Source organism: Meriones unguiculatus, chromosome 3, assembly GCF_030254825.1.
Source record: "Meriones unguiculatus strain TT.TT164.6M chromosome 3, Bangor_MerUng_6.1, whole genome shotgun sequence".
NCBI classification, from domain to species: Eukaryota; Metazoa; Chordata; class Mammalia; order Rodentia; family Muridae; genus Meriones; species Meriones unguiculatus.
In genome coordinates this window covers 126,695,882-126,719,434 of record NC_083351.1, presented here as the reverse complement: position 1 = coordinate 126,719,434, position 23,553 = coordinate 126,695,882, and the positions used below count along the sequence as shown (strand labels likewise).

Genomic DNA, 23,553 nt, shown 5'->3' with positions numbered 1-23,553 from the left:
ATGTTGTGCCCTCAGCCCTGTCCCAGCCAGGCTCATAGCCCTTCTGCCTTTCAAATCTGACCTTGGCAATACAAAAGGGCTCAGTCTACCATTCCAGAATCTTGAGTCCTTAGAGTCTTCAGAGAGCCCCAGGCCTTCGTCCCCCACCACAGACATAAGACTTACCATGGTAACAAACAGCTGTGTAGATTATTTTACTTTCATGCATTTTTAGAGAAAGCTACACTTAGCTAAAGGTACAAAGGAACTGTCAATTGTGATGCTAAAGTTGTGCTTTGAAACGTTAGAATCCACAAAGCTGGGAAGATTGTGAGAGCAGAATTTTTCTTAGCTTCCAAAATGAGAAAAGGGGAAAGAGAAAATGTATGTTATAGAGGAAAGATTGCATGTCTTTTTGTTGTCCTGTGTTTAATTTGCCTCACATTTTTCTGCTGCTGCTGAGAACTAAGGAGGAAATACCATATCCAAAACACCCGAGTCTGGTGATGTAAAATTAAAATGTGTGGTTCTTTGTATTCAGGAAAACTCAGCATTGGTGCTCTCCTTCCTCTTCCTTCAGATCTGGACGGAAAAGAAAATGCCAGCAGTATATTGCTACAGGTGACAGTTTCTCCATTTGGAGTATCTCTGGTACATGTCTACAGGGAAATCTTTGTTCCATTGAGAAGTTGAAACAATGTCTGGTTTCTTGATATGTGTGAACAATTTTGAAAACAGCTAAGCCATAATATGTGACAACAATGTGTTTGTCACTAAGACTTGATGAGGATCTGTCACATTTTCTCGGTTACTTATTTATTTACTTATTTAATGTGTGAGTGTTTTATCTGCATTCGCCACAGGCGTGCAGTGTCTTTGGAGAACAGAAGAGGGTGTAAGATTCCCCTGGAACTTGATTTCCAGACAGTTGTAAGTCACTATGTGGATGCAGGGTAATGAGCCTGGGTTCTCTGGAAGGGCAGCAAGTGCTCTTAACCACTGAGCCATCTCAACAGCACCTGGGTCTTTCTAATATAAAACAGTATGCACTTAAAGGTAGAATTCAATTCTTATTCTTTCTGGAGCCCATTTGCCACCATTACTTGCTACAGACTGTTACAACTTTACTGGGATTCCACTAGTTTACCTACCTAGATTCCCTAGTTTACCTACCAAACTCAGTTTTGCTCATCATGATGGTGTGCCCAGGAACCAAGCCCTGGAAGATAGATATGTCTTTTCTCCCGGAAAAAAAGTCATCTCCTGATGCTCAGTCTTCCTCCTCTTTACTTGGCCACTAGCTAGGAGGAGATGCATTTACATGTATGTCAAGGACAGACAGTGATCTTATGCAAACTTTGCTTTCTGCTTCTCACATGGACTTCTCAAAATCAGTCTATAGACTTTAAGAGGAACAATTCCATGAAGAATGAGCCATAAAGAAAATTCTGAAGGTTCATCACATAATGGATTGCAAAGCAAAGGCCAGCTGAGTCAGGCAGGTGACCTTAATTACAGGAGCACTTCCAGCAAGCCAAGCCAGCTCTGTAGGTCACTATAGGATTAGACTCCTCATAGACAACAGACGTCTGTCCGACTGTGAAAGCATTCCGGCCAGCATTTCCCTTTTCATTGTTATTGTTCTTCTGTCTTGTTTTGTTTTTTCTAGATCAAATCTACAGAAAAGCTTAGACAATAATACTTGAAACTCCTCATCCTCGTCATTTAAATTCATTCTATTTTTTTAACATTTTGACATATCATATATTCTTACATAAGGGCTTTCCTGAACCACTTGAGCATAGTATATAAATGTGAAATGGAATAACTAGTTCTTTATTTTCTCATGATCATTTCTCCTACAAAATGATCATCAAACCTGTAAAGCATAATAATTTTATGTTATTGATTGCTTATCTTGAAATGTCTTCATCTAAGTCCAAATTATTTCATAATTCTTAATTTTCCAAGTCAAGATCTAATAAAGATTAAAAACCTTGCCATTGGCATAAATTTTCTTTAATGCTTTAAATACACATTTGCTACTATTTGAATTTTTATTTATTTGTATATTATAAATACATTATTATATACTTATTTATCAAGATGCAATGTATCTTGATCACATCTACCCTTTAACCCACCCTCAGTTTCCCCCAGGACCCTCCAGCACATCTCCTTCTCAACTTCATGTGCTTACTGTACAATTATTAAACCCACAGAGCCCAGTTCCTACTGCCCATATGCACATGAGTGTTGGATTATCACTGGGGCATGGCAACCTTCCAGTGGCCACACTCCTAGAGAGAAATGATTCTCCCTCTCTCAGCAGCCATCAGCTGCCAATAACGCCTTGCTGAAATTTTAACTAGTGTGATATCACGCAGGTCTTGGATAGGTAACCACAGCTGCTATGAGTTCATGTACGCAACAACTATATGTCCAGTAGACAGCAATTCGCTGCACTCCTCCCATGCTCTGGTTCTTACGTTCTTGCTGTGCCCCTTGCCGTGATTGCCCCTGAGCCTTGGAGGAGGTTTATACCGATGCTCCTTCTATGCTCTCCTGGTACTTCATTCTCACCACTTTGGACAGTAACACATCTCTGCATTCACCACTACCCACTTCAATAAGACTCTTCTCTGACAAAAATTGGGAGGAACACATATCTATGCATATAATATAAATATTTAGATGTGGTAGGACAACATGCCCATCTAGAAAAAAAACACATAAATTGATTCTCCACTGGGTCCTATTACTTCTTTAGTCGTGGTCTTGGACTGTCTTTATAGTCCAGTCATAAATGCCCTCCCGTGGAGCAGGCCTCAAATCCTATCAAGAGAGTGATGGGTTACACCTATAGGCCGTTTTACTACTATTACTCCAGTTAGCATGTCTTGCTCGGAGGGTTGATATTATGGCACGAAGCAGCCAGCACTACGTGAGACCATTGAAGTCCTTTCTCTCTCAGTAGCCTGCCTAGCACCTCTCAGGACCATGAAAGCTAACCAACAGGAAGAGTTTCCTAGTTAGTTCAATTCTGATTTCTCTGGGAACTGCAACCAAAGTATGTGGTGTCTTCAGCAACAGGGTCTTACCATCTAGTTGAGGCGGACAATCAAGAGCAATGCTAAAAGCCTGTGTTGTGTCGTCTCAAGGGTCTCTCTGAAGTCCAAGGACTACCTATTCTAAAGACAGACATATTAAGAACTATACTGAACTCCTGATCAGGTTTAATGAAAACCAAGACCAAATAGTTCCACATGATGCATCAAGTACCTTAAAGGGGCAAAAGGTGGCTCAAGTGTGAGGCTGAAATGTGAAGTGAGGTGCTGGTGTTCTATTCAGGAAGCTGTCTTCTGTGCCAATGAATTAAAGGCTAGTCCCCACTTTCTCTTCTATTAGATTTAGTGTGTCTGGTTTTATGTCCAGTTCTTTGACCCAACTTGGACCTGAGTTTTGTTCAGGGTGATAAATATGGTGTTATTTGCACTTTTTTACATGCAGACATTCAGTTAGACCAGCACCATTTATTGAACAAACTTCCTTTTTTCCTTTGTATGGTTTTGGCTTCTTTGTCAAAAATCAACTGTCCATAGGTGTGTGGGTTTATTTCTGGGTCTTCAGTTGGATTCTATTGATCCTTATGTCTATTTCCATGCCAATACCGTGCAGCTTTTTTTTACTGTTGCTCTGTAGTACATTGCTCTGAATAGGAATGGTGATGCCACCAGAAGTTCTTTGATTGTATAGGATTGTTTTACCTATTCTGGGGGGGGGGGGGTTGTGCCTCAGTGGGAGAGGATGCACATAGTCCTGCAGCAACTTAATGTGCCAGGGCAGGTTGGCATTCAGAGGAGACCTCCCTCTTCTCTGAGAAGGACAGGAGAGAATGGGGAGGAGGGGTATTTAAAGAGGGGGACTGGGAGGAGAGGAGGGGGCCACACTCTGGAGATAAAGTGAACAAATAAATAAATTAGTAGAGAAAAAATATAATTGTAAAGTAAAAATAAACAACAGTACGCAGTGTGGACTAGATCCAAAGAGTGCTATTTGAAGATTTGATGTTTTTCAGATTTAGAATTGAAAAAAATCAAGCCACATATGTGGATATATAATATTATAATGTTACATATTATATATAGTACATTATATAATATATACTATTATATACTATATGAAATGTGTACTGGGTTTAAATGCAGATGTCCAGCAATCCAGGTGAAGGCAAGGAGGAGGCACGCATGGATGGGAAAAAAAATGGATGTCATGTGACTGTAGATGTATTCCAAATTGATGATAGAAAGCCTCACTTGCCTTTGAAGGCTTGGAATGTGGAATATGGTTCAGTGGTACAGTGATCACCTAGCATGAATAAGGTCATAGGTTCAATACACAGAACTCAAGAAACAAAACAAACAAACAAATAAACACAAACCAACTATTTTTACCATGAGTGTTGGAAAGCCAATGAAATGCTTTAAGCAATATAACTCGTTTATCACAGGAAGATCATGATGACAGGCCTTCAGGGAAAGGATCCCTTCTGAAGAAGAGCAGTACTGTAAGAAGCTATGGGAATGCTACAGACAGGAAGTGAGAAGTGCAGTGCTCAGGGGTTGAAGGGAAGGGCTAAATTCCCAAGATCCTTGGGAGGCCGAGAGGCAGGGACAAGCTGACAGGAGGTGAGACTGTGAGTCAGCTTGTTCAAGTCTACCTCATGTGTCTAGGTGAGTTGTGACTGGACACGCGGATAAACATTTACCTGTACGTGTTCACCTGAGCAGGAAAGCAGGAGTAAGTCTCAGCAGGGAACAAGGGAACGTGAGGACCCACAGAAGACAAGAGGCTGACACAGAACGTGGAGAGCAGTGGCGGGTAAGAGCGCAGAGAGGGCCTCTCAAAGCAGTAAAGGAACTTGCTAACCAAATCAAAAGGGTGGAGCCAGCAGGAAGGGGAGGGAGCACTGTGGTTTTGTTGAAAGTCATCCCTGTGTCCTCTGCTGACCGGACGGATTTCCTTTACCTACTCAAAAAAAAATCTTGTCAAGACAATTCATTAACAGTGAAGAAAATGTTACAATTCTTGAATATTCTATTTTAAACGTTTCGTCTTTTTTATTTTCCTTATATTTTGATCAAATACTATATTCATAAAATCATACATGTTTTGTGAAAAGAAAAACTGTAGATAATACAAATTAAACAGCTCATGGCAGGGGGATCATAACTCAGATATCAAATCCTTCCATGCAGCCCCCTTCCATTCTTTATCAAATTCATAGCCTTTTTTAAATTAATTGTTGCTATATATATTATTGCTGTATATATTTCTCAATACGTAAATACAACCTAAATGGTCTGTATAATCCCACTTAGAGGTATGTACTTCAGGGCTGACATTTGTTATTGCCATAACCAATCTGTGCAGTTTGTGTGCTTTTCTGTCGGAAGGGTGTTTCTCCTGCATTCGGCATTTCTTAGTTGCATTTAGTTTCTTGTATAGGGTTGAAGCCTCACAAACTTTCTTCTGCCCATGTTGGGCTTTATTTTTTAAGATTTGTTTATATATGTATATACATACAATAATAGATTGTTTACATATAATATATGAACAAAATATAAATAATAAATATATTTGTGTATATATGTATGTATATGTATATATATATGTGTGTGTGTGTGTGTGTGTGTGTGTGTGTGTGTGTGTGTGTGTATGGAGGATAGACAAGGGCATCAAGATCCCCTGGAATTGGAGCTACAGTAGACTGTGAGCCACCATAAGAGTGCTGAGAACTGAACCCAGGTCTTCAGGAAGAGCAACCAGTGTCTTAACCACTAAGCCAACTCTCCATGCCCAGCCCCTGCCCTAGAAGTTTTTAAGTTTGTTCTCCAATGCAAATATATCTCTACAATCTTCAGAGGCTCGGAGGTGGGAAACCATAAAGCTGCCTAGAGAGTTTATTTCCTTCTGGAGAAGCAAAGGAAAGTCCAGATGAGAAGAAGAATGTTGAGGTCAGAAGAAAGGATGAAAGACAGCAGAGAAAAGCCACAGTTTTGTTGTTGTTTTTGTTTGTTTGTTTTCCCACATTTCATAGGGACCAATCCTGCCTGGTGTGGCTTGTGATGTTTCTCTGTATGCAGAATTTTTGAGGGAAAGAAAAGAAAGTGGCCACAAAAGTCAAAGAAAATCAGCAGAACCCATGTCTGTTCTCCAGTCCTCCATAGTCAGTCTCGTCTTTCTTTTTTTTTTTTTTTCTTTTTTAATTTTTTTTATTTTTTTATTTTTATTTTTTTTTCCAATGCAGTTTATTCAGGAACATTGAACAATCCTCGGACCCCGGGGAAAGCCAGCCCACAGCTTAAATAGCCTCTGGGTAGCCGACCCAGGCGTGCCACGGGGGCAATGCAGATAGGTCCACATACATGGAAGCAAGCCAGATCCTCGGCCTTAGCCAAATGTGGAGTTGTTTGTGACAGAGAGCACTCACCATCGGGAAGGTGGAAGGCGGAAACCAGCTCCATCTTTAAGGCATAGCATTCCGCAGCTCTCTACAGTTCCCCCTTTTTGTTTTAGACGCATCAGGCAAGAGTAGAGGTCTGATCTCTGATATTAGAAATAAATTGGGACTTTGTACAGATGTTCATTTAGGTGTCATCCACCCAAAGAGCATCAGACCCGTCCGATACCTTTTTCTCAGAGGCAGGACCTGGGGCATCAACCCGCATGCAATCAGACATGCTCTTCTCTGGGTCCAAAGCGGCTGACCCTGAGTGCAGTGCATAGCCTCGCATCCTGAGCGTATCATTTTAGCTTTTTATGGTATCCAACCATGCTTGGGGAGAATGTCCTGCTTCAATGGCTGTAAAGGCCTGAATGATCATGGCTGCATTACGCTGTTGTGAGACTCTAATCTTGCATATATACCACAGGCAAACCAAGGAGACCAACACCAGAAGGCCTGCTAACACTCGCATGCCCGCCCATTCCTTCAGATGATTCATGGCTGCAGCAATCCATGTTGATAATCCTGTGGCTAGTCCTGCGTCCACTCTGGTAGAATTTACTGTGACAATGGCCACTCTCAGCTGCTCCATCGTAGTATCGAATTCTCCAGTCCAATTACCTAAAATATAGCTCGACAATTGTTTAGACAGATTTGCAGCACAGGAAAAATTCTCATGTTGTATGCTAGTGACACAAAGTTCAGCATACTTTCATTGACAGCCAGGTTGAGCGATTTGCCATAGGGTATCAATTTGCTCCTGCAAGAGGTCAATCCTCTGATTGAACACCATCAAGCTTCCTTTTAGTTGAGCATTAATTCCTTTATGTACAACTAAGGCATGAGCTACATTGCCTAATGATTATTCAGGGTCTGAGCAGTCTGCCCAGTATGACTCATGGCTAATGCCCTGGTGGTAGTCTCGTCTTTCTTAACAGTGGGTCTGGGGGTCATGCAGCCTAACTCAGCACCAGGTAAGCTCAGTGGAGGTGTGTGTTCCTTCGATGATCCGGACCCACGTGGTTCACAGAGCTTTTGACCAGTGTGCAGACATCATGAGTGTTCGCTGAGACATAGATTCGTGTAAACTTCTTCTTCTGCTATGTGTTAATTTTGGTGGTGGAAGATGTGGCTCTGCTGCCAAATTCACTTCTTTGCTGAGCAAGTAGAGGGGAGGCCAGGGCTGTCAGCCTGCACTTAGATCCCTGGCACAAAGAAAGCCGTTAGGACTGTGCTGAAGGCCAGACTCTCGGCCAGATGATTTTCACTCCCAAACACATCAGCGGGGGCTTTCAATGCACAGCAGAACTAATGTGGTCCCCAGCGCCAGATCACTGCACTTGAAATATGACTGCCTTAGCTGTCAGTTTCAGGTTGGTTACTATTTTTAAAGACCCAGAATATTAACTACTATGCTTTCATTAAGTGGAAACGTTACCATTGCTAAAATGAAACAACAATAATAAGTGCTCCATCTAACGTGGAAACAGAGAAGCAAGCACATTGACAGGCAGGATGTGAACCGTCTTCATTTTCCTGGTCGGATGGAAAGGGCTAAGAGTTCTTAACCTGAGAAGGGGTGAAGGCGGGATGAGTTAGAGGTAGAAGAGTAATAAGGAAGGAATTCTGATATCCTAAGCAAGCGTTTGAGCCTTCCGACTCACTAGCTCTCCTATACTAGCTCCCACTTCCTCGTGTTGTGTAATAGAGCAGCATGGGATGGGCTTAGGCTTACTGTTCCGGCACACAGAAACAGAGACGTCCGTCGTTTGCTTAAAGTCACTCCTGTGATGGTGGGAGCCCTGGACATTTAATAAAAATCCCCAGGAGCACCGAGGTGTTACCCGTGTATGTGTAGCAGATGGGAGGTCTAGCATTTGATTTGAGAAAACTTTGAGTGGCTTTGTATTTATTCATTTGCCCAGGGTTCCCTGTGACTTATCAATGCTTTCACTGGGAAGTAAGCACAAAAATAATGAAAACCTTATGTAATGTATCAGTTTCTTTTTAAAATTATTTTGTGTATGGTGTGTAAGCGTGTGTAATGTGTATTGCGGTGTGTGTGAGCGAGATCATAGGTGAGCAGGCTCACTGGCGTGCCTGGGGACATCTTTGGAGATGGATGTCACCTTTTATCTTGTTTGAGACGTGCTCTCTTTTCTGTTCGGCACAATATCCACCAGGCTTGCAGGACTGAGAGCATCTTATCTTGCCACAGGAACATTAGGATTGCAGATACATGTTGTCACACCTGGCTTCATCTGAGTTCTGGGGATTCAGACTTCATCGTGCTTGCACGTTACCCACTGAGGCCCTCCCCCCAGCCCGTCAGTTTCTTTTAGGGCGTAATGCAAGCAATTCTTTCCAACTCTGCCTTCAGTTAACACTGTCTCAAGAAGGATTCCAGGTAACAAAAAAAATATGTTTTTTTATGGTGCATCATCTGTCCTGTGGGTCAGTGGTTTTTAACCTGTGGGTCATGGACCCCGCACATCAGATATCCTGCAGATTAGAAATTTACATTACAATTCATAACAGTGACAAAATTACAGCTATGAAGGAATGAAATAATAATGAAGTAATGAAAATAATTTTATGACTCAGAGTCACTGTAGCACGAGGACCTGTATTAAATGGTCACAGCATTAGGAAGGTTGAGAACCACTGCGCTACATGTTATCCTGAAAGACAGAGGGAACATCCTCCTTTGGCATATCTAGTACACAAAGAAAAACTGCTCGCAGGCGGATACGTTGAAGAAGTTGTCAAAACACCACCCAGAAAGGATACGCTTTTATAACTGTAAAGATCCTCAAAGGAACCCTATGGAGGAATAGACTTTCGTCCCCTGAGTGTAGCTTCCAGTTTCCTTAGAAGGAAAAAGAGGAGGATCCTGTTTGACAGCTGGTGGGGAACAGAGGGAGAGAACAAGTTCATACTACCTTCTTTTGTTTGTCCATTTTACAGACCTTTTCAGAATATAAGAATTTCTTGCTTTGAGAGCTCTCTGAAATAGGTCACTGGCCACATGTGCTGAGATAGTTCCCTAATTTGTGAAGGAGAGATCTTCCTGGGAAGACAGTAGGCATCTCTGGTGTGACTTCTACAAGCTCACAAGCCACAGAGAAGACCAGCTTACTTTGTACACTTTGCTGGCCTTGGGACAGTACATTTGTCTTTAATGTTATGAAGGAAGGAAGAAATTAAGTAAAATTTGCTAAAAATCCTAGTTGTATCTTCTTAACATGAATTATCATCTAGTTCCTAGTTTTCCTCAGCGTTTAAAGAAATGAGTCCAAGGGGCCCTCCAGCATTCATACCACCCACATGCACCCCATTTCATCTTTAGACCACAGGCAGAGTTAGGCCCCAGTTGTACACACGGGGTAAGGGAGGGGACTTTCCCAATCAAGAACATAGCAGCTTGGCCTCCGCTGCATGGTGACAGCTCCAGGCATACAGGCAGATATTGGAACCAGAGTCCTTGCAAGTTCTTGCTCTTGCAAACAGTGGTGGCTAGTGGAACTCTGGTTTTGCTCTTTTGAATATCACGTGCTTGGTGGGAATGTCAGCAGAAGTCTCTGGGCTAAGTAGGCACTTTCTAGTTCCGCCTGTTCCTTCTTCTTGCCCAATGTCCTGAGGCCGTAACTGACCTTTTCTGTGTATGTCAGCCTGGCACAGGGAGGAAGGGGCAGCCCATTCAGCCATTCCCTACACATAGCCCTGCCAGGCATCAGAATTCGCTGCCGCTCTTGGAGTTTGTGGGCAGGATAGACACAGCAGCTAACAGTAAGGGGATCCAAGGCCTGGGCCCCAGGAAGACCCTTTAAATGAGCCTATCCATCTTCCTACCTTCTTCTGCAGCAACCAGGTAACTACTATGCCCAGGTCTCTTCTTTCGCCTCAATGTGCAGATCTTTACAGCGGGAAATGATGCCTCCTCTAAATATTGGCAGGACAGACTGTGCTGGCTGAGTAAGTGAAAGAAAGGCATATTCTTTTGGAAAATAAGAGAGGTGGTGGACATCAAATGCTAAATCTCAGCTCATCTTAGCCGGCAGGGTGAAAAGCAGATTTAAAAAAAATGCAGCCAGGAGCGTGTCTATCACTTGCAGACCTCACGAGCTTGCAACCTCTGGCCTTGCAACAGAGCCAGAGGCACGACCCTGCTGCCTGCAGAGCTAAACACCAATGACTTGCTTCATCCTGTCTCTTAACAAATGTGGGTTTGTCCTGAAGATGGGGGCGGGGGAAGCTACATTCCGTTTCCTTCAGACTCTAAGATATGTCAGGGCATGGGGTTTCTGTGAGATTCCCACACAGACAAAGGGAAAAGGCCAAAGCCAATGACCCTGGTTCTCCGAGGAGGCCCTGGCAACCTGGATAGATGATGATTAACAGCTACGGGTCAGCCAAGGAAGACACTGAGAGTGACTACAGATTTGGGTAGCAGGCTTTGGTCCTCTGAGCACACCACTGTGGCTGCTGCTTTTGAAGAATGTAAGGCACTTTTTGTCCTTCCTTTCCTTGTAACTATATGCTGAAATCATTAAAAGAGAATGGACCTTAGACTCTGCTCCTATCTGTTGTGTAACTCTGAAAGAGCCATATAATGTCTCTGAGCTTCCGTCTTTACTAATGGTCTCATAGGTCTGGTGTTGGGATAAAGTTGTATATTGAGTGCTAATACATAATGCTAAATTATTGGTACTGCTAGGTACAGACTAATTCACACAGAGAAACAAAAGAGTATGTGGTCCAACAAACAAAGCTGTAGTCAGGTACAGCCTTTCTCTTCCTGCTTGGAGGGGAACTTACTGAGGAGATATGCATAGACCACACAGCCATGTGAAAGATGAGACACAGACGGCAGTGAGTCGAATGCCCCAAGAAAATAACAACAACAAAAAAAACAGGTAAAAGGGAGAGAGATGAAGTCTTTTTTTTTTTCCCCAACACAATCCCATTCTTTAAACCTTCTACTCAGGCCAGTCATTAATAGCCAAGGAATTGTAGCAAGTTTCAGGAACACTGTGAGAAAGCTGGTCTCCTATTTCAAAACAGGGAAGAAAGGCTGGGAAAGACTCCATTTCCACAGATTCAAGTCAATTCTACCGCCTTGTCGTTTCCACCTCTTTAATTCCTGTTGGGTTCTTGCTTCCCTCCCTGCTTCTTCAGTTCATTCCCTCCCCTTCCTCCCGAGTAGTATCTGGGGAAAGGCGATGCCTCACTGAGCGGTTATACTGACATCTAGTGGCCCAAGGACTAAGTGCACCTGGTGGCAGGGAAGTGCTAAGCAGCTGGGATGCAGTTTGCAGCACCCTGCATCCCGCTTGCATCAGAAGTTACTGGAGCAAGGACATTCAGGAATGTGCCAGAGCCATGGATTTTTCTGAGGCTATGCTGGGGGCTGCCCCCGAGGCAAAGTTTCTAAGAACAAGAACATAAATAAAATAAACTTGTCTCATTAGAAGATTTGGGCTCTCTCTGGCTCCTGAGGTTTGGATGAAGTTTGTAGCTTCAACATAAAGATCTAAGATTGGTTGATGCCCAACCATGTGCCAGTTGTGAGCAGTGGACAAATAACTAAAATGTCTGTGCTTTGGCTTCTTTATCTGCAAAATGGGTATTGAGTTAAGCATAGATTTATTAGGTGACACTCCAAAAAAATCTCCTGGTCCCAGCACCCAGCAAGAAAGCAATCTACAGGATTGTATGGTATCTGTCAGTTGCTGTCAATGAATATGGTGAGGAGTGCAGTGCATGAGCAAGACAGAGACCCAGAGTGAAGTCTCATGGGCCATCTGGACAGATCCGTTTCTCTACTTCTTTCCTAGAAAAGTGTGGGACATTAAACAGCCCAGTGTTTAAGGTTCTGTTTCTTTCTCAGACACTGTGACTCTGTTATAGGGTCACCAAGTAAACTGGTTTAACTAGAAAGCCAAATGTTACACATTTTGTTGTTAGGGCTAAGCCTACTCTTAACTACTGTGCAGCTGTTGAGTATGAGAGGAGGGGTTAGAATAGCCCCTGCATCAGCCACCAGAACAAATCAAGTATGTGTCTAGACAGAGGTGAGAAGCCAACAGGAAGCTGGAGAAGCTAAAAGATTTTTTTTTTCTATCAGAAGCTAGACTGGGGATTCTCTGGTAATATGGACCACCCCAGACTCACCTTGTTCTTATAGCTCTGCTAACCAACCTAGTTGCACAAACAGAAAACCAGGAATGTGACGAGGCTGTATAAGATCAGCATATACTTTGTGTGATGGTTACTTGTTTTTGGGTGGTTTTTCCTTCCATCCCTTGGCTTCTGGAATAATGACACAAGAGACTCATTAAACATTATACAGATACCTAGGCTCCTCTCTGAGTAGCTCATAACTTAAAATAACCCATTGTATTAACCTACATTCTGCCACATGGCTGGTTACCTGAGCTCAGGCACCATGTGTCCATCTTCCTAGAATCTTGCAGGCTGAATCTCGCCTACCTGGCTCTACCCCAGAATTCCTTCTGCCTGCTGGCTGTTCCACCTCCTACTTCCTTTCTTTTTTTAATTGACAGGTGCTGCATCCATACAATTCACAAGAGATCCCTTCTACAGGTTAGTCTTAACTATCAACCAGGTGGAACTCAGAATCACCAAGGAAACAAATCTCCGGACGTATCTGTGAGGGACTGTCTGATTAGGTTAATTAATGAGGGAGGACCTAGCCTAAATTGAGGTGGGACCATTCTGTGGGCTGGGATCACAGACCCCAAAAAAGGAGGAATCTGAGATGTGCATAGCATTCATCATTCCTTGTTTCTTGATGTAATGTGACCAGGTGCCTCCTCCTCCTGACATCATAGCTTCTTAGCCCAAATAGACTATACCATTCCTTTTCTCTTCAGGTGTTTTGTTTCAGCAATAGTACAGAACTGACTCACTCAGATAATCACCTTGCTGGGGTGTGCATCCTAGGAACAGGTCAGAACAACATAGGACCTTGCTTGGGCAGATTTAATGTCACCAAGGCTACTCTTTTGCTTGTTACTGATCACCAAGTACAGCTGGATGCCACCTGAGGGACAGGTATTAGCAATCAACGGTGACCCCATAATGCAATCATTAAAAAAGCCCTTTCTGTCCTGCAGCACTCATTTTTTAAACTTTAATTTATTTGGGCTGTTTATATTTCTAATTCCTTTCCTCCAACCCCCAAGAGAGAAAAGGTTAGTAGGCAGAAGGAGTGCAGGCCCCTTTACTTCTCCTAATAGTTTAGGGTCAGTGGGTCTTTGGGGGATATACCAGTCTCTGTCAACAGCAAACATAGACAGCAGTCTTCTCCAAGCCTCTCCACCCCTGAAGCATTTCTCTCTGTCTGTCTCCTCCAAACTGTCCCCCTCTCTCGGGTCTCTCCAAACTGCTACATACCACATACCAACAACCACATGGCCCCTTCTCTTTCTGGGCTCTCATATTTATACTCTCAGAATCCTAGATCATGCCCCTCTCTGTGCCACATGCAGAAGGCTCCTACCAGCTGGCAAAAGCCACACCCTGCACGAGACAGTTAGCAGCTGTGGACAGACTAAAGTTCAAACTAAAATCTCACAGTTGGGAGTAAAACAAAGCACATTTACATAACATAACTGGGTTTACAAAGAAACCAAACCTTCGTTACACTGTCTTTCTCTCTAAACCTCATACCTATAAGCACTTTGAACCTCATAGAAATCTAGCACAAGGTATTTCAGATGGGGGCACATATTTTGGTTTCTAGTGATTTCTGTTACAAAGTACCACTAACTGTGGCTTGTAACAACAGAAGGAAGTCTTAAAGCAGGGTGTCAGACAGAGGCAAGCTCCAACAGCTCTGTCCTACAATGTCCTCTCTCAAGTTCTCTCATCAGACCATTCTGGCACTGGGGTCCTCTTGCCCAACTGTCTCCTAAAAGCAGCTGGTTTTTGGAGCCTCCATCTATCTTATAAGCTGACATTCACCACACTTGAGCCGGATTTGATGTCCAGCTTTGAACTTCCACCAGTATCTTCTACTGGGTTTATGAGGTGACATTCCCGTATTCCTGGGGGGCTCAATCCTGCTTCTGCAGAGACACTGAGGACAAGTCGGTGCTTCCATAAGGCTTTTCCTCTAGCCACTAAAGGGAGCTAAAAGCGGGGAGGAAGAAAGAAAGAGAGAAAGAAGGAAGGAAGGAAGGAAGGAAGGAAGGAAGGAAGGAAGGAAGGAAGGAAGGAAGGACTGTGCTTCTTATCCTTTGCTTACCCTGTCCTCCTGTCCTGTCCTAGGACACCACCCAAAACACCTGTATTTTCCATGTCAGTCAATAGCTTTAGTCATTGACACCTATACTTACACCTCTCAGATAGTTTCTGACTTGTCATATCCATGATAGTGACCCATTATTATCCACCCCACTTAATACATCTCCAAGTACACTGATTTTACTGAATTTTCATATGGTAGTAATCATAGTTAACATAAAATCTGTCATTTTTTCCTTTGTGTGTATGAGAGAGACAGAGGGGAGAGAGAAAGTGAGAGAAGAGAGAGACAAAGAGACTGAGGGGGGATCTGCCTGAAACCCAAGGCTGGTGTGGGAGATATACCACAGCTATTCAACCTTAGTCATCAGTCTCAGAATCAAACCAGAAGCTTAATAATGGGGCTCCTATGGATAGCTAACTTGCTCTGGGGCTCTCCCAAGGCTGGGATCACAGACAGCCATTAGCCCCACCCAGCCTTTACACAGGTCCTCACACTTGAGCAGCAAGTAACTTAGCCACTGAGCCATTTGCCCAGCCCAACTATCTTAAACTACTTAAATGTGCAATTCTGTATCACATATGTTCATATTATGGTGCAACTCTCACTTGTCCCTTTAGGAACATTTTAATCTTTCACAACTGAAACTGGGCATCCATCAAGCACTACCTCACCATTCCCTTCTCCCCAGCCTCTGGCAACCACCCTGCCTGTGTGAATTTGACTCCGATGAGTACCTTGTATAAATGGGACTGCACAATGTCACACATGTCAGAATTTTCTACCTCGTGTCATGAAATTTCACAGTTATGATGTGATTACTTCTAATAAGAGAGCTAGCAATAAGACACCAGACTACATCAATGTTTGCTGAATACAGGAATAAATGGAGATGCCTCACACCCTGGAATAAAGAATACATAATAAATTAGGGAGTGGCAAAGCAAGATAAATTAGATTCAGTGCATATATAAGAGAAGTCTAGAACTCTCAAACAGGATGAAAGGATGGATGGGTGGGTGGATGGATGGATGGATGGATGGAGAAATGAATGAGAACCCGGAGTAGTTATGAGAAAGGTATGGGAAAGAGGATAGCAAGGTGAGAGGAGCAAGGTGTATACTGCGGAAAGTGTGAAATGGAAAACATCACAATTTTAATGAGAACGGGCGTAATCCGGAGGGGAGCTCTGTAACACCAAAGGTGAAGGAAGCAATCCAGCTCGTGCAGGGGCTTGTCACTGTGCAGGAGGAAAGAGCAGGAGGTGTCAGGTGATTACTGAAGGCTGACACTCAACACTGCATGTGCCTCCTCGGTCAAAAGGAAAGAGATGGCGTGGGACGGGGCCTGTAAGGAAGGTTGAGATGAGTCAGAGGTGCCTCCGGCACTGTCACGTTCTGGAGAGCCATAGTCCAAATGACCATCTGCTTCTGCTCTGGAACCTCCCAGACCCTTCACTTAATGTCTGTTTTTTGCTTTGCTTAAAACTCTGCGTCCCTCTCGTTGAGTGGCCGCCACCAGCTGTCTCAGTTTGCTGCCGTCTGGGCAGAGCTCTTGTCTCCGATCTTTTCACATGCTGGGAAGAAAACCCCACACAAGCTCCTCTATCTCCCATATTAGTTGAGTTTTGTTTTGTTTTGTTTTGTTTTTCAGGTGATAGAAAGGATTCGAACGCCTGGAAATGTGTCAGTGTGCTGTGCTTGTGTGTGTTGGGAGTAATATGGAAGCTGAGGAGGTGGGAAGAGCAAAGCATCTCTTTTTTCCATATCAGAGAGTTTCTCAGTCAATAAGACTTTTTAGATGTATTTAGCAAAATGAATTTTCTCCTGCTGTTTTTTGTAAAAAAAAAAAAAAAACAAGAGTAACTGAAGGCTAAGACAATGTGGGTGGGGAGCAAGAAGAATGGAAGAACTTATCCTGTATTATACGATAAATGATAATTCTCCCAAGAATCAAATCAGCAACAAACAACATATGTATGAAAACCTCTTACAGTTATCAATAATTGATAGTTAGAAGTGTAAATTCTTCAAAGATAATCTTTCATTTCGTATGCTTTGATAATATAAGCTAAAGGAACTTTAAAAATCCTAAGTAGATGTAGATGAAATTTGCTGTAAAATATATCATCCTATTATTTATACATGCATACACAGAGAGAGAAAGAGAGAGATTAGAAAAGCAAAACAGGCCATTTTAAGACTGTTCATTATTGTAGAGTATCTATAGAATCTATACTGTCATCTTCTGTGTGGTCTGCAGCCCACCTCACTCTGTTCTCATCAAGGAGTCAAAAACTAATAGTGTGAAAGACATCATAAGCACACAGAAAGTAGTGTTTAACTTCCGCCATTATTTATGCTCAAGCCTTTGGAAGTCATGACCAACTTAAGAGTAGGTGTGCTGTCTTTTCTTCCATTGAATAGTTTTGGCTTCTTTGCCAAAAATCAAGTATCCGTACTTGTGTGGGTTTATTTCTGGGTCTTCTATTCGGTTCCATTGAGCCTCCTTTCTGTTTCTATGCCAATACCATGCAGTTTTTATTACTATTGCTCTGTAGTACAGCTTGAGATCAGGGATGGAGGAGATACCTCCAGATGATCTGTTGTTGTACAGGATCGTTTTGGAGATTCTGGGTTTTTTGTTTCTCCATATGAACATGAGAATCTTTCTTTCAAGGTCTGTAAAGAATTGTGTTGGTAATTTGATAGGAAATGCGTTGAATCTGTAGATTACTTTTGGTAGGATGGCCATTTTCACTATGTTAATCCTACCAATCCATGAGCACGGGAGATCTTTCCAGCTTCTGATATCTTCTTCAATTTCTTTCTTCAGAGACTTAAAGTTTTTTTTAAACAGGTCTTTCACTTGCTTGGTTAGAGTCACCCCAAGGTATTTTATGTTATTAGTGGCTATTGTGAGGGTGTTGTTTCCCTGATTTCTTTCTTGGTCCTTTTGTCTTTGGTATACAGGAGGGCTTCTGATTTTTTTTAGTTGATTTTGTATCTAGTCACTTTGCTGAAGGCACAGAGGGCCTCTGAAAGACTCTACCTAGCAGTGTATCAAAGCACATACTAAGATTTATAACCAAACCTTTGGCAGAGTGCAGGGAATCATATGAAAGGAGGGGGAGTTAATATGACCTGGAGAGAATAGGAGCTCCACAAGGACCAAATATATCTTGGCACAAGGGTCTTATATGAGACTGACACTCCACCAAGGACCATGTATGAATATAACCTAGAACCTCTGCTCGGATGTAGCCCATGGTAGCTCAGTAACCAAGTGGGTTCCTAAGGGGAACAGGGACTATTTCTGACATGAACTCAATGGCAGGCTCTTTGACCTCCCCACCCTCCAAGGGAGGAGCAGCCCTGCTAGGCCACAGAGGAGGACTTTGCAGCCAGTCCTTAAGATACCTGATAAACCAGGGTCAGATGAAAGGGGAGGAGGTCCTCCCCAATCAGTGGACTTGGAAAGGGGCAGGGAGGAGATGAGGGAGGAAGGGTGGGATTGGGAGGGAATGAGGGAGCAGGATACAACTGGGATAAAGAGTTAATAAAATGTAACTAATAATAAAAATAAATAAGAAAAAGAGTAGGTGTGCAGGAGGTATCTAATAGAATAGCAAGGAAGAAAAGGCCCAACAGTTCTAATTTGGAGAATTATAGAGCTTTCCAAGCTCCTAGTCTTTGATCCTGCTCAAGAATGCAAGGCATTTGGGAGTGGGGGGGATGGGCAGCTGAGCTTTCTCTTCCTCTCCACCCATTTACACAAGGCAGACAGAAGGAAAAGGTCCTGGATAACAGGGGCCTTGGGTGGCATCAGAGCCAGGGTTACAATGTGATACCCACAGAAGTCCTCAGACACTGTATTCAGGCCACCACAGGGAAGTAGGCAAGGACACACCACCTTGGGAGAGCCCATGGATGCCAGGTATATGATTCAGAAGACATTTTACCTCACAGCGTAAGCCTCTGGGGATAGGGCACTGTTGGCTAGTGGGACATGGCAAAAGCATCTCCACCTCCGTATGTCAGAAAGGGTTGGCACAGTTAAGGCTGCTACTGCAGCTTCTGCCACCAGCTCCTCCCACTCATGCCCCTGCCCTCCATAGCAGCCAGCTCCTGCCCTCAGGAACTTGGTCTGTGGTGAGAGGCAAGTTCCCACATCCTGTTGAGAAGGGGCCTCACACTCACACCAGCCTTGGAGGCTCAGCTGACTGGAACCCACTACAGCCATTTTGCAATGGAATAGAGATCTCTGAATGGATTCATGGCTGAGGTCAACCAAAGAGGTGAAGAAACAGTTTTCCTACTACTCTGATCAGTCCATCAGCAGGTGTGTCGAAAGTATATTATGGGAGAAGATTCCAGGCCTGAAAAGAATGTTTGCATGGGAGGAGGCATGTTGCTACAGAGAAGAAGGAAAATAAAATCAGGTCCTTGCTTTTGCATCTCACCGAGTAGACAATATACATACTAAATATGCAACCCAAATGGTTGCCAGACGAAAGCAAAGTGTAGACGTGTGGGCTTCTGATTTGTTTTTGTCTGTTTTTGTTTTACAGTTTTAAAGTTGAAACAAAAGGTGGATAAGTGGATCTGTGTGCAAGGATATGTTTTTATTTGTGTGTGTGTGTAAATGGTTGTTTCTAGAGAAGGAACTGAGAAAGGTTACTACAATTTTGTTTTTTTATATTAACAATATATTTTCTTTTTTCTCTTTTCTTTTTCTTATTTTCTCTTTTATATTTTATTCACTTTATATCCCAATTGAAGCCCACTCCCTCATCTTCCCCTGGTCCCACACTCTTCCCCTATACCTTCCCATAGTCTACAGAAATGAAATATTTGTCTCCCCTACCATCTAACCCTAGCCTATCAAGTCTCATCAGGACTACCTGGATCCTCTTCCTCTATGGCCTGGCAAGTTAACCCCACCAGGGAGAAGTGATCAAAGAACAGGCAACCAAGTCCATGTCAAAGATAACTCCTGATCCCCTTACTAGGGAATCCACAGAAAGACTCAGCTGCCATGGGCTACATCTGAGCAGGGCATCTAAGTCCTCTCCATGCATGGTCCTCGGTTGGTGCATCAGTCTCTGCAGTCCTCCACGGGCTCAAATTTGCTGGCTTTGTTGGTCTACGGTAGACTCTTGTCCTGTTTCCTCTCTTCCACTTTTTCCAGTGTCTCTCCTGTTTGCCCTCCTGAATGAGAATGAGGACCCTCCTTAGGGTCCTCCTTGCTATTCAGCTTCTTTAGGTCTGTGGATTTTAGTATTTTATGGCTAATATCCGCTTGTAAGTGAGTATATATACCATGCATGTCTTTCTGCTTCACTCAGGATGATCTTGAGTAAGGTAACTCAGAAGCAGAAATTTGTTTTTTAAATTTATTTATTGTTTTATTAATTACAATTTATTCACTTTAGATCCCAGCTGTAGCCCCCTTCCTTGTCTCCTCCCAATCCTACCCTTCCTCCCTCTTCTCCTCCCATGCCTCTACCCCAGTCCACTGATAGGGGAGGTCCTCTTCCACTTCCATCTGAGCCTAGTCTATCAGGTCTCATCAGGACTGGCTGCACTATCTTCCTCTGTGGCCTGGTAAGGCTGAATACACCCCTTCAGGAGGAGGAAATGAAAGAGCAGGCCACTGAGTTCATGTCAGAGACAGTCCCTGTTCCCATTACTAGGGAACACACTTAGACACTGAGCTACCATGGGCTACATCTAAGCAGGGTTTCTAGGTTATCTCCATGCATGGTCCTTGGTTGGAGTATAAGTCTCAGAAAAGACCACAAGCTTCTGTCCCCTCCAGATCTTTCTATCTCCCCCGCCCCCTTGTTTCATATGATTCCCTGCACTCTGCCCAAAGTTTGGCTATGAGTCTCAGCCTCTGCTTTGATACCCTTCAGGGTAGAGTCTTTCAGAGGCCCTCTATGCAGAAGCCTACCCCAGAAATTTATTTTTAACACAGGTTGGTTTTGGAAGCAAGAGAGAGCCTGACTTTATTCTGGAGCTGGTCTGTATCTGTACTTCCCTGATACTTCCCAGAGCATAGGAGTTACATAAGTAAGGACATGTGATCATCCTAGCGTCAGGGTCAGGAGTAAAACAACATACTTTACCCTCTAGCATGAATTGAGACATTGTTCCTACCTTTAGACATTTTTAGTTATTTTGTGTGCCTGTATGTGTGAGGTTGGCACGTGTGTAGACAGGTCAGAAGACAATATTCAGCAGTCAGTTTTCTCCTTCCACCATGTGGATCCTGAGAACTGAACTCAGGCCATTTGGCTTGGTGACAGGCACTCTTATCTACTGAACCATCCCACCAGTCCCTCACCCCTTTTAAAAGTAAAAACAGTGAAAAAATGTTCAATGTGTGGCAGATGGGGAGATGGCTCAGAGCTTAAGAGCACTGGCTGTTCTTCCAAAGTTCCTGAGTTCAGTTCCCAGCAACCACATGGTGGCTCACAACCATCTGTAATGAGATCTGGTGCCCTCTTCTGGCACGCAGGCACACCTGCAGGCAGAACACTGTATATTCAATAAATAAATCGTTTTTTTTTTTTTTTAATGTTCAAATTTTAGTGAAATTAGAAGGTTAGAATACTAATGTTTAATCATTATTGCCTTTTCTTTCATCAATGACATTGATGTTAAAATTGAAGCTAAGGGCTGACAATCTTAGTTAATTCATTTGGTAACAGTGCTAATTGGTCAAACCACACTACAGCGAAACTGTGTGGCTTGAGTGGTGTCAGGTTGTTGATGTACCAAATACACTGGTGAGCTCCGGTACACTTACTGTTTCTTCAAGAGGCCCCAGAGAGGAACTTGTTGCTCCTTCCTACCCCATCTTTCTGGCTCCAGTAAAAACGCTCAAGAGTACTGCTGAATTAGACACACACATCATAACTCTGTGTGTAATTCACAACTGGGTTTGTTGGGAGACACGTTTATGTAAATAACTTCAATTTTTGATTGATCTGGAAAAGACAATGTTATGAATTACAAACAATGACGATGGCAGAAAATCAGAGCATAGGAGTTACATTCAATTCTTGATCCATCTTGTTTATATTGCTTGTTTGAAGCTGAGAAACAAACCTAAGGCCTTATGTTTGCTAAGCAACTTTACCACTGAGCTAAACACCTAACCACTTGCGTGAGCCCATTTAATCCTCATCAAGACAAGAACCCAATGAAAACTGGAATTCCAGTTCTGATCCCAGAGATGAAGAAAGCAGACACGGAAAAGTCAGTAACTTGCTAGGTGCTGTGCTATGTGGTAAAGTCAAGGTTTGAGCCACAGTCAATAACTCCGCAGGGTTTCCTGGGTCTGGATTAGCAGCCAAGACTACAGTTTCCACTCTACGTCCACAACTTCCATGGTTTCAGAACTAAAAACAAGGCCTGGTGTCTGACCATGGCCACGGGTATTTCAAGGGTTTTCCCCTGCGATGAGCAAGATGGTGCAGCAGAGCAGTGCTGTTTCCCAGCAGCGCAGCAAGCAAGGCAAACAGATGATTACTAAGCTCTCTTCTTTACACAAAAACAGGAAGTCCTCTGATGTGCTGGTGCTCCCTAGTGCTTTATACACCGCCGGTCCTGTGCACTCATTTGCTTTGTCTAAGAGCAGCACCTACACATGTGCATGGAGGAGATAAGAAAACTCATTAATATTCCCTGCCACCTGGCTCGCAAGCCTAGGTTTTTAATCACTTTACAATTCCACCTTGTCTTATAAACCTAAAAGAAATTATACATAAAGAATACAAATTATACTGCTATAGGAGAAGCGGAGGATCAAAAAACTCTCAGAAAGTTCCTTCAAAGCAGAGAGAAAATTCTGATGTGTGTGTACCCTTGTGTGTTAATGCATGCATGTGTATGTGTGTGTGCCTGTATGTGTACATTCGTGCATGTGTGTGTGCATGTGTTCATGTGCGTGTGTGTTTGAGCACGCTCATGTGTGCCCATGCTGAGCACCGCCTCTAACACTGAGCTACGTCTTCTGTGTAGTATTTCGTGCTTTTTCTCTGTAAAGTCTCAGAATCCTGTGCTGATGTACCTGGAGGTTCTTCCTGCTCTGTTTTGTTTTGTTTTGTTTTGAAGCAGGATCTCATGTAGCCCAGGCTTGTCTCAAACTTGTGTAGCCAAGAATGACCTTAACGTTCATAAACTTCTGATCACCCTGTCTCTGCCTCCTAAATGCTGGTGTTACAGAGGGTCCCACCACACCTGGTTTCCTGAGTGCTGAGCACCCAAGCCGTCTTTGCTAGGCAGGTCTCTCTCTCTCTCTCTCTCTCTCCCTTTCTCTCTCTCTCTAAATGAGCCACATGCCAGCCTCAAATGCCTAATTTTTAAAAGAAGGAGCAAACACACTACTAATCCTCCCAGGCTCAGTTGGACTACATTAACAAAGAAAGGCCAATATCTGCCGTCTTTGTTGCATAATTTCCTAATTCTTGTGAGGAGGGCTGGTGAGGCAGGACCTCAGAGGACTGACAAAAGTCATTGTGGAAGAGCAAGACTGAGAGAAAGATCTGAAAATGAGACTTCCCAGCCAGCCTCTGCTGCTGGCCTACTGCCCTCTATATTCTGTTCTGACCTGTGCCTCTACCTCATGGCCTGTTAGTCTGCACACAGTCAAACCGTAGCATTCTTATTTTTAAATAATAAGGGAACCTTGTTCTGATATTTTTAGAAGGTCTGGGATGTTCTGCAACACCTCCCTAACAGCAAACACACCTTAAATGCAACAGGAACAGGAAAGCTCTCGTCAG

General features: G+C 43.3%; 1 protein-coding gene and 1 long non-coding RNA gene across 4 annotated transcripts in view; one reads left to right on the top strand and one right to left on the bottom strand.

Moving 5' to 3' along the window:
• Positions 1-23,553, top strand: part of Fyb1 (FYN binding protein 1) — a 140,259-nt gene that overhangs the window by 38,965 nt on the left and 77,741 nt on the right. Inside the window, exon 1 of one of the 3 annotated variants that reach the window (XM_021660785.2) lies at positions 10,216-10,358. The exons of the other annotated variants lie outside the window; for them this stretch is intronic. The gene's annotated coding sequence lies outside the window, so the exon portion shown is untranslated. Of the gene's footprint in view, positions 1-10,215; positions 10,359-23,553 lie in introns of those variants that run through there. 3 annotated transcript variants of the gene reach the window in all.
• LOC132653132 (uncharacterized) overlaps positions 20,211-23,553 on the bottom strand; it is a 36,458-nt gene continuing 33,115 nt past the window's right edge. The window contains exon 4 of the long non-coding RNA XR_009590851.1: positions 20,211-22,409. This is a non-coding gene — a long non-coding RNA (uncharacterized LOC132653132). The remainder of the gene's footprint in view (positions 22,410-23,553) is intronic.